General features: G+C 59.2%; 1 long non-coding RNA gene across 1 annotated transcript in view; it reads left to right on the forward strand.

The window, feature by feature from the left end:
* Positions 1 to 10,899, forward strand: part of LOC148146642 (uncharacterized) — a 61,814-nt gene extending 50,915 nt beyond the window's left edge. Inside the window, exons 3-4 of the long non-coding RNA XR_015760639.1 lie at positions 9,982 to 10,131; positions 10,461 to 10,899. This is a non-coding gene — a long non-coding RNA (uncharacterized LOC148146642). The remainder of the gene's footprint in view (positions 1 to 9,981; positions 10,132 to 10,460) is intronic.
* Positions 10,900 to 11,464: the final 565 nt, after the last annotated feature.

Below are 11,464 nucleotides of genomic sequence, written 5' to 3' on the forward strand. Positions count from 1 at the left end.
CTCCCCTCCCCATTGCAGGGCCCACTCTCCCCTCCCTATTGCAGGGCCCACTCTCCCCTCCCTATTGCAGGGCCCACTCTCCCCTCCCTATTGCAGGGCCCACTCTCCCCTCCCTATTGCAATGCCCACTCTCCCCTCCCTATTGCAATGCCCACTCTCCCCTCCCTATTGCAGGGCCCACTCTCCCCTCCCTATTGCAATGCCCACTCTCCCCTCCCTATTGCAATGCCGACTCTCCCCTCCCTATTGCAGGGCCCACTCTCCCCTCCCTATTGCAATGCCCACTCTCCCCTCCCTATTGCAATGCCCACTCTCCCCTCCCTATTGCAATGCCCACTCTCCCCTCCCTATTGCAATGCCCACTCTCCCCTCCCGATTACAGGGACCACTCTCCTCTTCCCATTGCAGGGCTCACACTCCCCTCCGCACTGCAGGGCTCACACTCCCCTCCGCACTGCAGGGCTCACTCTCCCCTCCGCACTGCAGGGCTCACTCTCCCCTCCACACTGCAGGGCTCACTCTCCCCTCCACACTGCAGGGCTCACTCTCCCCTCCGCACTGCAGGGCTCACTCTCCCCTCCGCACTGCAGGGCCCACTCTCCCCTCCAGACTGCAGGGCTCACACTCCCCTCCACACTGCAGGGCCCACACTCCCCTCCAGACTGCAGGGCCCACTCTCCCCTCCACACTGCAGGGCTCACTCTCCCCTTCGCACTGCAGGGCTCACTCTTCCCTCCGCACTGCAGGGCTCACACTCCCCTCCCATTGCAGGGCTCACACTCCCCTCCCATTGCAGGGCCCACTCTCCCCTCCCATTGCAGGGCCCACTCTCCCCTCCCCATTGCAGGGCCCACACTCCCCTCCACAATGCAGGGCCCACACTCCCCTCCACAATGCAGGGCCCACACTCCCCTCCACACTGCAGGGCCCACACTCCCCTCCACACTGCAGGGCCCACACTCCCCTCCACACTGCAGGGCCCACACTCCCCTCCACACTGCAGGGCCCACACTCCCCTCCACACTGCAGGGCCCACACTCCTCTCCACACTGCAGTGCCCACACTCCCCTCCACACTGCAGGGCCCACACTCCCCTCCACACTGCAGGGCCCACACTCCCCTCCACACTGCAGGGCCCACACTGCAGGGCCCACACTCCCCTCCACACTGCAGGGCCCACACTCCCCTCCACACTGCAGGGCCCACACTCCCCTCCACACTGCAGGGCCCACACTCCCCTCCACACTGCAGTGCCCACACTCCCCTCCACACTGCAGGGCCCACTATCTACTCCCCATTGCACGGCCCACTCTCCACTCCCCATTGCAGGGCCCACTCTCCACTCCCCATTGCAGGGCCCACTCTCCACTCCCCATTGCAGGGCCCACTCTCCACTCCCCATTGCAGGGCTCACTCTCCCCTCCGCACAGCAGGGCCCACTCTCCCCTCCGCACTGCAGGGCCCACTCTCCCCTCCGCACTGCAGGGCCCACTCTCCCCTCCGCACTGCAGGGCCTACTCTCCCCTCCGCACTGCAGGGACCACTCTCCCCTCCGCACTGCAGGGACCACTCTCCCCTCCGCACTGCAGGGACCACTCTCCCCTCCGCACTGCAGGGCCCACTCTCCCCTCCCCATTGCACGGCCCACTCTCCACTCCCCATTGCAGGGCCCACTCTCCCCTCCGCACTGCAGGGCCTACTCTCCCCTCCGCACTGCAGGGCCTACTCTCACCTCCGCACAGCAGGGCTCACTCTCCCCTCCGCACTGCAGGGCCCACTCTCCCCTCTGCACTGCAGGGCCCACTCTCCCCTCCCCATTGCAGGGCCCACTCCTCCCTCCCCATTGCAGGGCCCACTCTCCCCTCCCCATTGCAGGGCTCACTCTCTCCCCCCCCCCCCCATTGCAGGGCTCACTCTCTCCCCCCCACCCCCCATTGCAGGGCTCACTCTCTCCCCCCCCCCCCACCCCCCCCATTGCAGGGCTCACTCTCCCCCCCCCCACCTCCCCCACCCATTGCAGGGCTCACTCTCTCCCCCCCCCCCCCTCATTGCAGGGCTCACTCTCTCCCCCGCCCCCCCCCATTGAGGGCTCACTCTCCCCTCCCCATTGTAGGGCCCACTCTCCCCTCCCCATTGTAGGGCTCACTCTCCCCTCCCCATTGCAGGGCCCACTCTGCCCTCCCCATTGCAGGGCTCACCCTCCCCTCCCCATTGCAGGGCTCATTCTCCCCTTCCCATTACAGGGCTCACTCTCCCCCCCCCCCCCCCCCCACCCATTGCAGGGCTCACTCTCCCCCCCCCCTCCCACCCATTGCAGGGCTCACCCTCCCCCCCCCCCCACCCATTGCAGGGCTCACCCTCTTTCCCCCCCCCACCCATTGCAGGGCTCACCCACTTCCCCCCCCACCCATTGCAGGGCTCACTCTCTCCCCCCCCCCCCATTGCAGGGCTCACTCTCTCTCCCCCCCCCCCCCCCATTGCAGGGCTCACTCTCTTCGCCCCCCTCCCCCCCCCATTGCAGGGCTCACTCTCTCCCCCGCCACCCATTGCCGGGCTCACTCTCTTCCCCCCCCCCCCCCATTGCAGGGCTCACTCTCCCCTCCCCATTGCAGGGTTCACATTCCCCTCCCCATTGCAGGGCCCACACTCCCCTCCCCATTTCAGGGCCCACACTCCCCTCCCCATTTCAGGGCCCACACTCCCCTCCCCATTTCAGGGCCCACTCTCCCCTCCCCATTTCAGGGCCCACTCTCCCCTCCGCACTGCAGGGCCCACTCTCCCCTCCGCACTGCACGGCCCACTCTCCCCTCCGCACTGCAGGGCCCACTCTCCCCTCCGCACTGCAGGGCCCACTCTCCCCTCCACACTGCAATGCCCACTCTCCCCTCCACACAGCAGGGCCCACTCTCCCCTCCGCACTGCAGGGCCCACTCTCCCCTCCACACTGCAATGCCCACTCTCCCCTCCACACAGCAGGGCCCACTCTCCCCTCCGCACTGCAGGGCCCACTCTCCCCTCCCCATTGCAGGGTTCACATTCCCCTCCCCATTGCAGGGCCCACACTCCCCTCCCCATTTCAGGGCCCACACTCCCCTCCCCATTGCAGGTCCCACTCTCCCCTCCCCATTGCAGGGTTCACACTCCCCTCCCCATTTCAGGGCCCACACTACCCTCCCCATTGCAGGTCCCACTCTCCCCTCCCCATTGCAGGGTTCACACTCCCCTCCCCATTTCAGGGCCCACACTCCCCTCCCCATTGCAGGTCCCACTCTCCCCTCCCCATTGCAGGGTTCACATTCCCCTCCCCATTGCTGGGCCCACTCTCCCCTCCACACTGCTGGGCCCACTCTCCCCTCCACACTGCTGGGCCCACTCTCCCCTCCACACTGCTGGGCCCACTCTCTCCTCCACACTGCTGGGCCCACTCTCCCCTCCACACTGCTGGGCCCACTGTCCCCTCCACACTGCTGGGCCCACTCTCCCCTCCACACTGCTGGGCCCACTCTCCCCTCCACACTGCTGGGCCCACTCTCCCCTCCACACTGCTGGGCCCACTCTCCCCTCCACACTGCAGGGCCCACTCTCTCCTCCACACTGCAGGTCCCACTCTCCCCTCCACACTGCAGGGCGCACTCTCCCCTCCGCACTGCAGGGCTCACACTGCCCTCCCCATTATAGGGCTCACACTCCCCTCCCCATTGCAGGGCTCACTCTCCCCTCCCCATTGCAGGGCCCACTCTCCCCTCCGCACTGCATGTCCCATTCTCCCCTCCCCATTGCAGGGCTCACTCCCCCCCCCCCCCCCCCCCCCCCATTGCAGGGCTCACTCTCTCTCTCCCTCCCCCCCCCCCCCCTCCATTGCAGGGCTCACTCTCCCCTCCCCATTGCAGGGCCCACACTCCCCTCCCCATTGCATGTCCCACACTCCCCTCCGCTGCTGCAGGGCCCACTCCCCCCTCCACACTGCATGTCCCACACTCCCCTTCGCACTGCAGGGCCCACTCTCCCCTCCGCACTGCATGTCCCACACTCCCCTTCGCACTGCAGGGCCCACTCTCCCCTCCACACTGCAGGGCTCACACTCCCCTCCACACTGCAGGGCCCACTCTCCCCTCCACACTGCAGGGCCCACACTCCACTCCACTGTACAGGGCTCGCACTCCCCTCCACACTACAGGGGTACTCACCCCCCACCCCCCATTGCAGGGCTCAGTCTCCCCTCCACACTGCGCGACCCACACACCCCTTCACATTGCACGACCAAAACTCCCCTCCACTCTGCAGGGCCCACTCTCCCCTCCCCATTGTAGGGCCCACTCTCCCCTCCCCATTGTAGGGCTCACTCTCCCCTCCCCATTGCAGGGCCCACTCTGCCCTCCCCATTGCAGGGCCCACTCTGCCCTCCGCACTGCATGTCCCATTCTCCCCTCCCCATTGCAGGGCCCACACTCCCCCCCCCATTGCAGGGCTCACTCTCCCCTCCCCATTGCAGGGCCCACTCTCCCCTCCCACACCCATTGCAGGGCTCACTCTCTCTCTCCCCCCCCCCCCCCCATTGCAGGGCTCACTCTCCCCTCCCCATTGCAGGGCCCACACTCCCCTCCCCATTGCAGGGCCCACAGTCCCCTCCCCATTGCAGGGCCCACACTCCCCTCCCCATTGCAGGGCACTCTCTCCCCTCCCCATTGTAGGGGTCACTCTCCCCTCCATATTGCATGGCCCTCTCTCCCCTCTGCACTGCAGGGCCCTCTCTCCCCTCTGCACTGCAGGGCCCACTCTCCCCTCCCCATTGAAGGGCCCACTCTCCCCTTCCCAATGCAGGGCTCACTCTCCCCGCTGCACTGCAGGGCCCACTCTCCCCTTCCCAATGCAGGGCTCACTCTCCCCACTGCACTGCAGGGCTCACTCTCCCCGCTGCACTGCAGGGCCCACTCTCCCCTTCCCAATGCAGGGCTCACTCTCCCCACTGCACTGCAGGGCACACTCTCCCCACTGCACTGCAGGGCCCACTCTCCCCTTCCCAATGCAGGGCTCATTCTCCCCACTGCACTGCAGGGCTCATTCTCCCCACTGCACTGCAGGGCTCATTCTCCCCACTGCACTGCAGGGCTCATTCTCCCCTCTGCACTGCAGGGCTCATTCTCCCCACTGCACTGCAGGGCTCATTCTCCCCTCTGCACTGCAGGGCTCATTCTCCCCACTGCACTGCAGGGCTCATTCTCCCCACTGCACTGCAGGGCCCACTCTCCCCACTGCACTGCAGGGCCCACTCTCCCCTTCCCAATGCGGGGCTCATTCTCCCCACTGCACTGCAGGGCTCATTCTCCCCACTGCACTGCAGGGCTCATTCTCCCCTCTGCACTGCAGGGCTCATTCTCCCCACTGCACTGCAGGGCTCATTCTCCCCACTGCACTGCAGGGCTCACTCTCCCCTCCACACTGCATGGTTCACTCTCCTCTCCGTATTGCAGGGCCCACTCTCCCCTCCCCATTGCAGGCCTCACAATCCCCTCCGACCTGCAGGGCCCACGCTCCCCTCCACACTGCAGGCCCCACGCTCCCCTCCACACTGCAGGGCCCACTCTCCCCTCCACACTGCAGGGCCCACTCTCCCCTCCCCAATTCAGGCCTCACAATCCCCTCCGACCTGCAGGGCCCACGCTCCCCTCCACACTGCAGGGCCCACGCTCCCCTCCACACTGCAGGGCCCACTCTCCCCTCCACACTGCAGGGCCCACTCTCCCCTCCCCAATTCAGGCCTCACAATCCCCTCCGACCTGCAGGGCCAACACTCCCCTCCAAACTGCAAGTCTGACACTCCCCTCCCCATTGCAGGGCCCACTCTCCCCTCCCCATTGCAGGCCTCACAATCCCCTCCGACCTGCAGGGCCCAGGCTCCCCTCCACACTGCAAGGTCACTCTCCCCTCCGCTCTGCAGGGCCCACTCTCCCCTCCGCACTGCAGGGCCCACTCTCCCCTCCACACTGCAGGGCCCACGCTCCCCTCCCCATTGCAGGGCCCACTCTCCCCTCCCCATTGCAGGCCTCACAATCCTCTCCGACCTGCAGGGCCCAGGCTCCCCTCCACACTGCAAGGTCACGCTCCCCTCCGCACTGCAGGGCCCACTCTCCCCTCCACACTGCAGGGCCCACGCTCCCCTCCACACTGCAGGGCCCACGCTCCCCTCCCCATTGCAGGGCCCACTCTCCCCTCCCCATTGCAGGCCTCACAATCCCCTCCGACCTGCAGGGCCCAGGCTCCCCTCCACACTGCAAGGTCACTCTCCCCTCCGCTCTGCAGGGCCCACTCTCCCCTCCGCACTGCAGGGCCCACTCTCCCCTCCGCACTGCAGGGCCCACTCTCCCCTCCGCACTGCAGGGCCCACTCTCCCCTCCACACTGCAGGGCCCACGCTCCCCTCCACACTGCAGGGCCCACACTCCCCTCCCCATTGCAGGGCCCACTCTCCCCTCCCCATTGCAGGCCTCACAATCCCCTCCGACCTGCAGGGCCCACACTCCCCTCCACACTGCAAGGTCACTCTCCCCTCCGCTCTGCAGGGCCCACTCTCCCCTCCGCACTGCAGGGCCCACTCTCCCCTCCGCACTGCAGGGCCCACTCTCCCCTCCGCTCTGCAGGGCCCACTCTCCCCTCCGCACTGCAGGGCCCACTCTCCCCTCCGCACTGCAGGGCCCACTCTCCCCTCCGCACTGCAGGGCCCACTCTCCCCTCCGCACTGCAGGGCTCACACTCCCCTCCGCACTGCAGGGCCCACTCTCCCCTCCGCACTGCAGGGCCCACTCTCCCCTCCCCTTTGCGGGGCTCACACTCCCCTTCACACTGCGGGGCCCACTCTCCCATCCCCATTGCAGGGCCCACTCTCCCCTCCGCACTGCAGGGCTCACACTCCCCTCCGCACTGCAGGGCCCACTCTCCCCTCCCCATTGCAGGGCTCACTCTCCCCTCCACACTGCAGGGCTTACACTCCCCTCCACACTGCAGGGCTCACTCTCCCCTCCCCATTGCAGGGCCCACTCTCCCCTCCACTCTGCAGGGCCCACTCTCCCCTCCACTCTGCAGGGCTCACTCTCCCTTCCCCATTTCAGGCTCACTCTCCCCTCCCCATTTCAGGCTCACTCTCCCTTCCCCATTTCAGGCTCACTCTCCCCTCCCCATTTCAGGCTCACTCTCCCCTCTATATTGCAGAGTTCACTCTCCCCTCCCCATTTTCAAGGCTCACTCTCCCCTCCGCACTGCCGGGCCCACTCTCCCCTCTCCATTGCAGGGTCACTCTCCCCTCCACATTGCAGGGCCCAGTCTCCCCTCCACACTGCAGGGCCCACTCTTCCCTCCACACTGCAGGGCCCACTCTCCCCTCTACACTGCAGGGCTCACTCTCCCTTCCCCACTGCAGGGCTCACTCTCCCCTCTCCATTGCAGGGTCACTCTCCCCTCCACATTGCAGGGCTCACTCTTCCCTCCACATTGCAGGGCTCACTCTTCCCTCCACACTGCAGGGCCCACTCTCCCCTCCGCACTGCAGGGCTCTCTCTGCCCTCCACAATGCTGGGCCCACTCTCCTCCATGCTGCATTGTTCACTATCCCCTTCGCGCTACAAGCCCCAGTCTATTCACTCCACTCTCAGAAACTAATAAATTGGGCATTGCCTTCCACTTCATGCATTCTGGATACTGACTGAGACGAATAAACTTCCCATTGCACTTTTCAACTTTAACTTTGAATCACGTGGCTTGAGTTTGTTCACATCTCTCCATCTCTGCAAATGTGACACGGTTATATGCATGTGATTACCAATATCTGATCGAGTTGCTTTACTGACCTTTGAAGTATTTATATTGTCACTAATCTGTGAGCAATGTTTGAATTCCCCTGTAATGTCTGCTTGAGGGAAATCCGAACATTCTTTGAGACACATGGAATTTTCTTTCCGTTGTAAACGAGTTTAATTTGGATTTGGTCATGTTTTGGTCCTGGTGTTTACTCAGGTCAGATTCTTTTCTGTCAATTGTAATGTTGTGAATGACAAAAACGTTTACGTCTTCCTGCAGCTTACTAATGGAGGGTTGTTATGGCACACACCATTCCTGTCTGCTTTTATGAACCAAACACCCGATTTCACCAATTTGTTTCCTTGCCAACTGCCATGAAAAAACTACCCATCCAGATTTCAATGCTGATAACCTGGAAGGCTTACCTTCAGCTGCCTCAGCCCTAAGGTCTGCAGTTCTGACCCAAAATTTCTCTGGTTCTTTATTTCTCCTTCCTTTTTGGTGCTTCTTAAGAGACATTCCACAAGTTTGAGCCAATTGTCCTAATATCTCCTTATTTGGCAGCATCAAATTTTGCTTCATCATGGCACTTTGGAACATTCTATCACATTAATAAGGTTATGTAAATATGATTTATTATTGTTATCCCTTGAACAAAAGCCTGGACTGCCAAACTTCCTGTCCCTATGTCAGTCAATTCACTACGTGAACCCCAATCTATAAGTTTTCAGACCCTTATCCTTGTTTCCAAATTGCCGTATGGCCTAATCCCATCAGAGAGAATTCTGGATTCCCATCCCTGCACATAGTCTCTAGATTCCCATTCCTGCACATAATCTCTGGATTCCCATCCATGCACGTAGTCTCTGGATTCCCAGTCATGCTCATAGTCTCTGGATTCCCATCCCTGCAGATAGTCTCTGGATTCCCATCCCTGCACATAGCCTCTGGATTCCCGTCCCTGCAGATAGTCTCTGGATTCCCATCCCTGCACATAGCCTCTGGATTCCCGTCCCTGCACATAGTCTCTGGATTCCCGTCCCTGCACATAGTCTCTGGATTGCCGTCCCTGCACATTGTCTCTGGATTCCCGTCCCTGCACATTGTCTCTGTATTCCCATCCCTGCACATAGCCTTTGGATTCCCATCCCTGCACATAGCCTCTGTATTCCCATCCCAGCAAATAGTCTCTGGATTCCCATCCATGCACATAGTCTCTGGAGCCCCATCCCTGCACATAGCCTCTGGATTCCCATCCCTGCACATAGCCTCTGGATTCCCGTCCCTGCACATAGTCTCTGGATTCCCATCCCTGCACATAGCCTCTGGATTCCCGTCCCTGCACATAGTCTCTGGATTCCCATCCCTGCACATAGCCTCTGGATTCCCGTCCCTGCACATTGTCTCTGTTCAGATGGCACTCGTTTCCTGTCCTGTCTCATTGGTGGCATCTTCAGGTGAGGTGCAGACACATCCTGGATCTTCTTCCATTTACAACTTCCCAAATATTCTTCCAAAAAAAAGCTCCTCCAACGAAACCTTTTACTGTTTGGGTGGGGTCGCATGTTTGCTCGCTGAGCTGGTAGATTTGTTCCCAGACGTTTCATCACTATGCTAGGTAACGTTGTCAGTGAGCCTCCGATGAAGCATTGCTGTTCTGTCCAGCTTGCTATTTATCGGTCCTGGTGTGTTGCCCTAGTGTGTCCTGGGTGATATCATTTCTGGTTCTGTTTCTGAGAGGTTGGTAAATGAGGTCCAAATCAATGTGTTTGTTAATGTAGTTCCTGTTTGAATGCCAAGTCTCTAGGGTGGCAAGAGTCTCCTGTTTCGATCTGTTGTGCAGGGATCATCGGATTGTGCTTATCGGGTCAAGATTAGAGTGGTGCTGGAAAAGCATAGCGGGTCAGGCAATATCCAAGGAGCAGGAAAATCGAAGTTTCAGGCAAAAGCCCTTTATCAAGAATCCTTTTTCAGCACCACTCTAATCACCAGCATCTGAAGTACCCAGTTCTGCTCTGCACTTATCGGGTACCCGTTGTTCCTGAATACATTGTACAGGTGTTTTTCCTTGGCTTTTCCTAATTCCTGGGTGCTGCTGTGTGTGTTGCGGCTTATTTAACCTTTTCTTTTTTTACTTCTCACCCCTTCCCCCCACCAAGCCTAACCTTTTCCACTTCTGTTCCCTGCTCAGAGATCACTGCCTGTGAAACACTGAGGGGTCTCTCTACATTGAGGCAACATGGAAGAAATGGATGTTGATGGTATCTGACCTGCTGTGACTATTGCGTCATTATCTCCAGATTGTTTTAATCACATTTGCGAAGATGTGGAGTTATGATGAGTCAGTTTAAAAGCTTTTTTGTATTAATGGCATAAATGACATGAGCAAATGGGTTTTGACATATTTCTAACCATAAAACGGAAATAAAGATGAAACATGAGTGCTGTTAATCTATTACTGATCCACAGTCGGTATAATGAGATTTGGACTTCCTTATTTAGCGAATGCTGTTTGTCTTTGTATTTTTAATATTGTATAATGTATTCGTAAAGATGATTACTTTGCCTTGCCAGCCTTCCATTACTCTTTTGACATGCACAAATTCTATCCATATGCAACATTTGATCTTTAGCATTTCAGAGCAGTTTGTTTTTCCCATTCATCCTCAGATTAAAGGGAACTATCATCTGGTGAAGGTTTCAGCAGTAAAGGCGGCTCCGGAGTGGCATGCATCATGTGAAGTCATCATATTCCATGTTGCTTCAGAATAAAATAGAGTTTGACCATCTGATACACCCCCAGCTGCCTCAACATGCCTACACCAAGTGTGGAATGAAAGCTTAAAGTGCAACTTAGTTGAGGATAAAGAAAGACCTGCACCTTCAATGACCCAACGTCACAGAAATCCTGTTAAAACATACTCACTCTTGTAATGTAAGAAATTGTGAAACATCATACTTCCTTCATAACCTCGCTTCCTACAATTGACAAGTTAACTCCTTGTCTCATCACTGTAAGCTCTTGTATTTTACTCATTTAAACTGTCATGTTATATTTCAACTGTTTGTACTTTTTGACCCTTATGTCATAATCTTAACCTTCATCTTCAATTGCAATACTGGCGAGTTAAAATTAATACAATGATTTGGGTACTTATACTGATATATACCAATTCCATTGTCTGGCATCTGTACACATGTACAATGGACTGGTTGTTTTATGTGGAGAAAGTGAGGGCTGCAGATACTGGAGATCAGAGCTGAAAATGTGTTGCTGGAAAAGCGCAGCAGGTCAGGCAGCATCCAGGGAACAGGACAATCAACGTTTTGGGCATGAGCCCTTCTTCAGGAATGAGGAAAGTGTGCCAAGTGGACTAAGATAAAAGGTAGGGAGGAGGGACTTGGGGGGAGGGGCGTTGGAAATGCGATAGGTGGAAGGAGGTTAAGGTAAGGGTGATAGGCCGGAGTGGGAGTGGGGGCGGAGAGGTCAGGAAGAAGATTGCTGGTTCAAGGGTTGGGACTGAGACAAGGTGGGGGGAGGGGAAATGAGGAAACGGGAGAAATCTGAGTTCATCCCTTGTGGTTGGAGGGTTCCTAGGCGGAAGATGAGACGCTCTTCCTCCAGCCGTCATGTTGCTATGGTCTGGCAATAGAGGAGTCCAAGGACCTGCATG

This window comes from Chiloscyllium plagiosum, unplaced genomic scaffold (genome assembly GCF_037043375.1).
Source record: "Chiloscyllium plagiosum isolate Xiang-an unplaced genomic scaffold, Cpla_swu_hap1 HiC_scaffold_20, whole genome shotgun sequence".
Lineage (NCBI taxonomy): Eukaryota > Metazoa > Chordata > Chondrichthyes > Orectolobiformes > Hemiscylliidae > Chiloscyllium > Chiloscyllium plagiosum.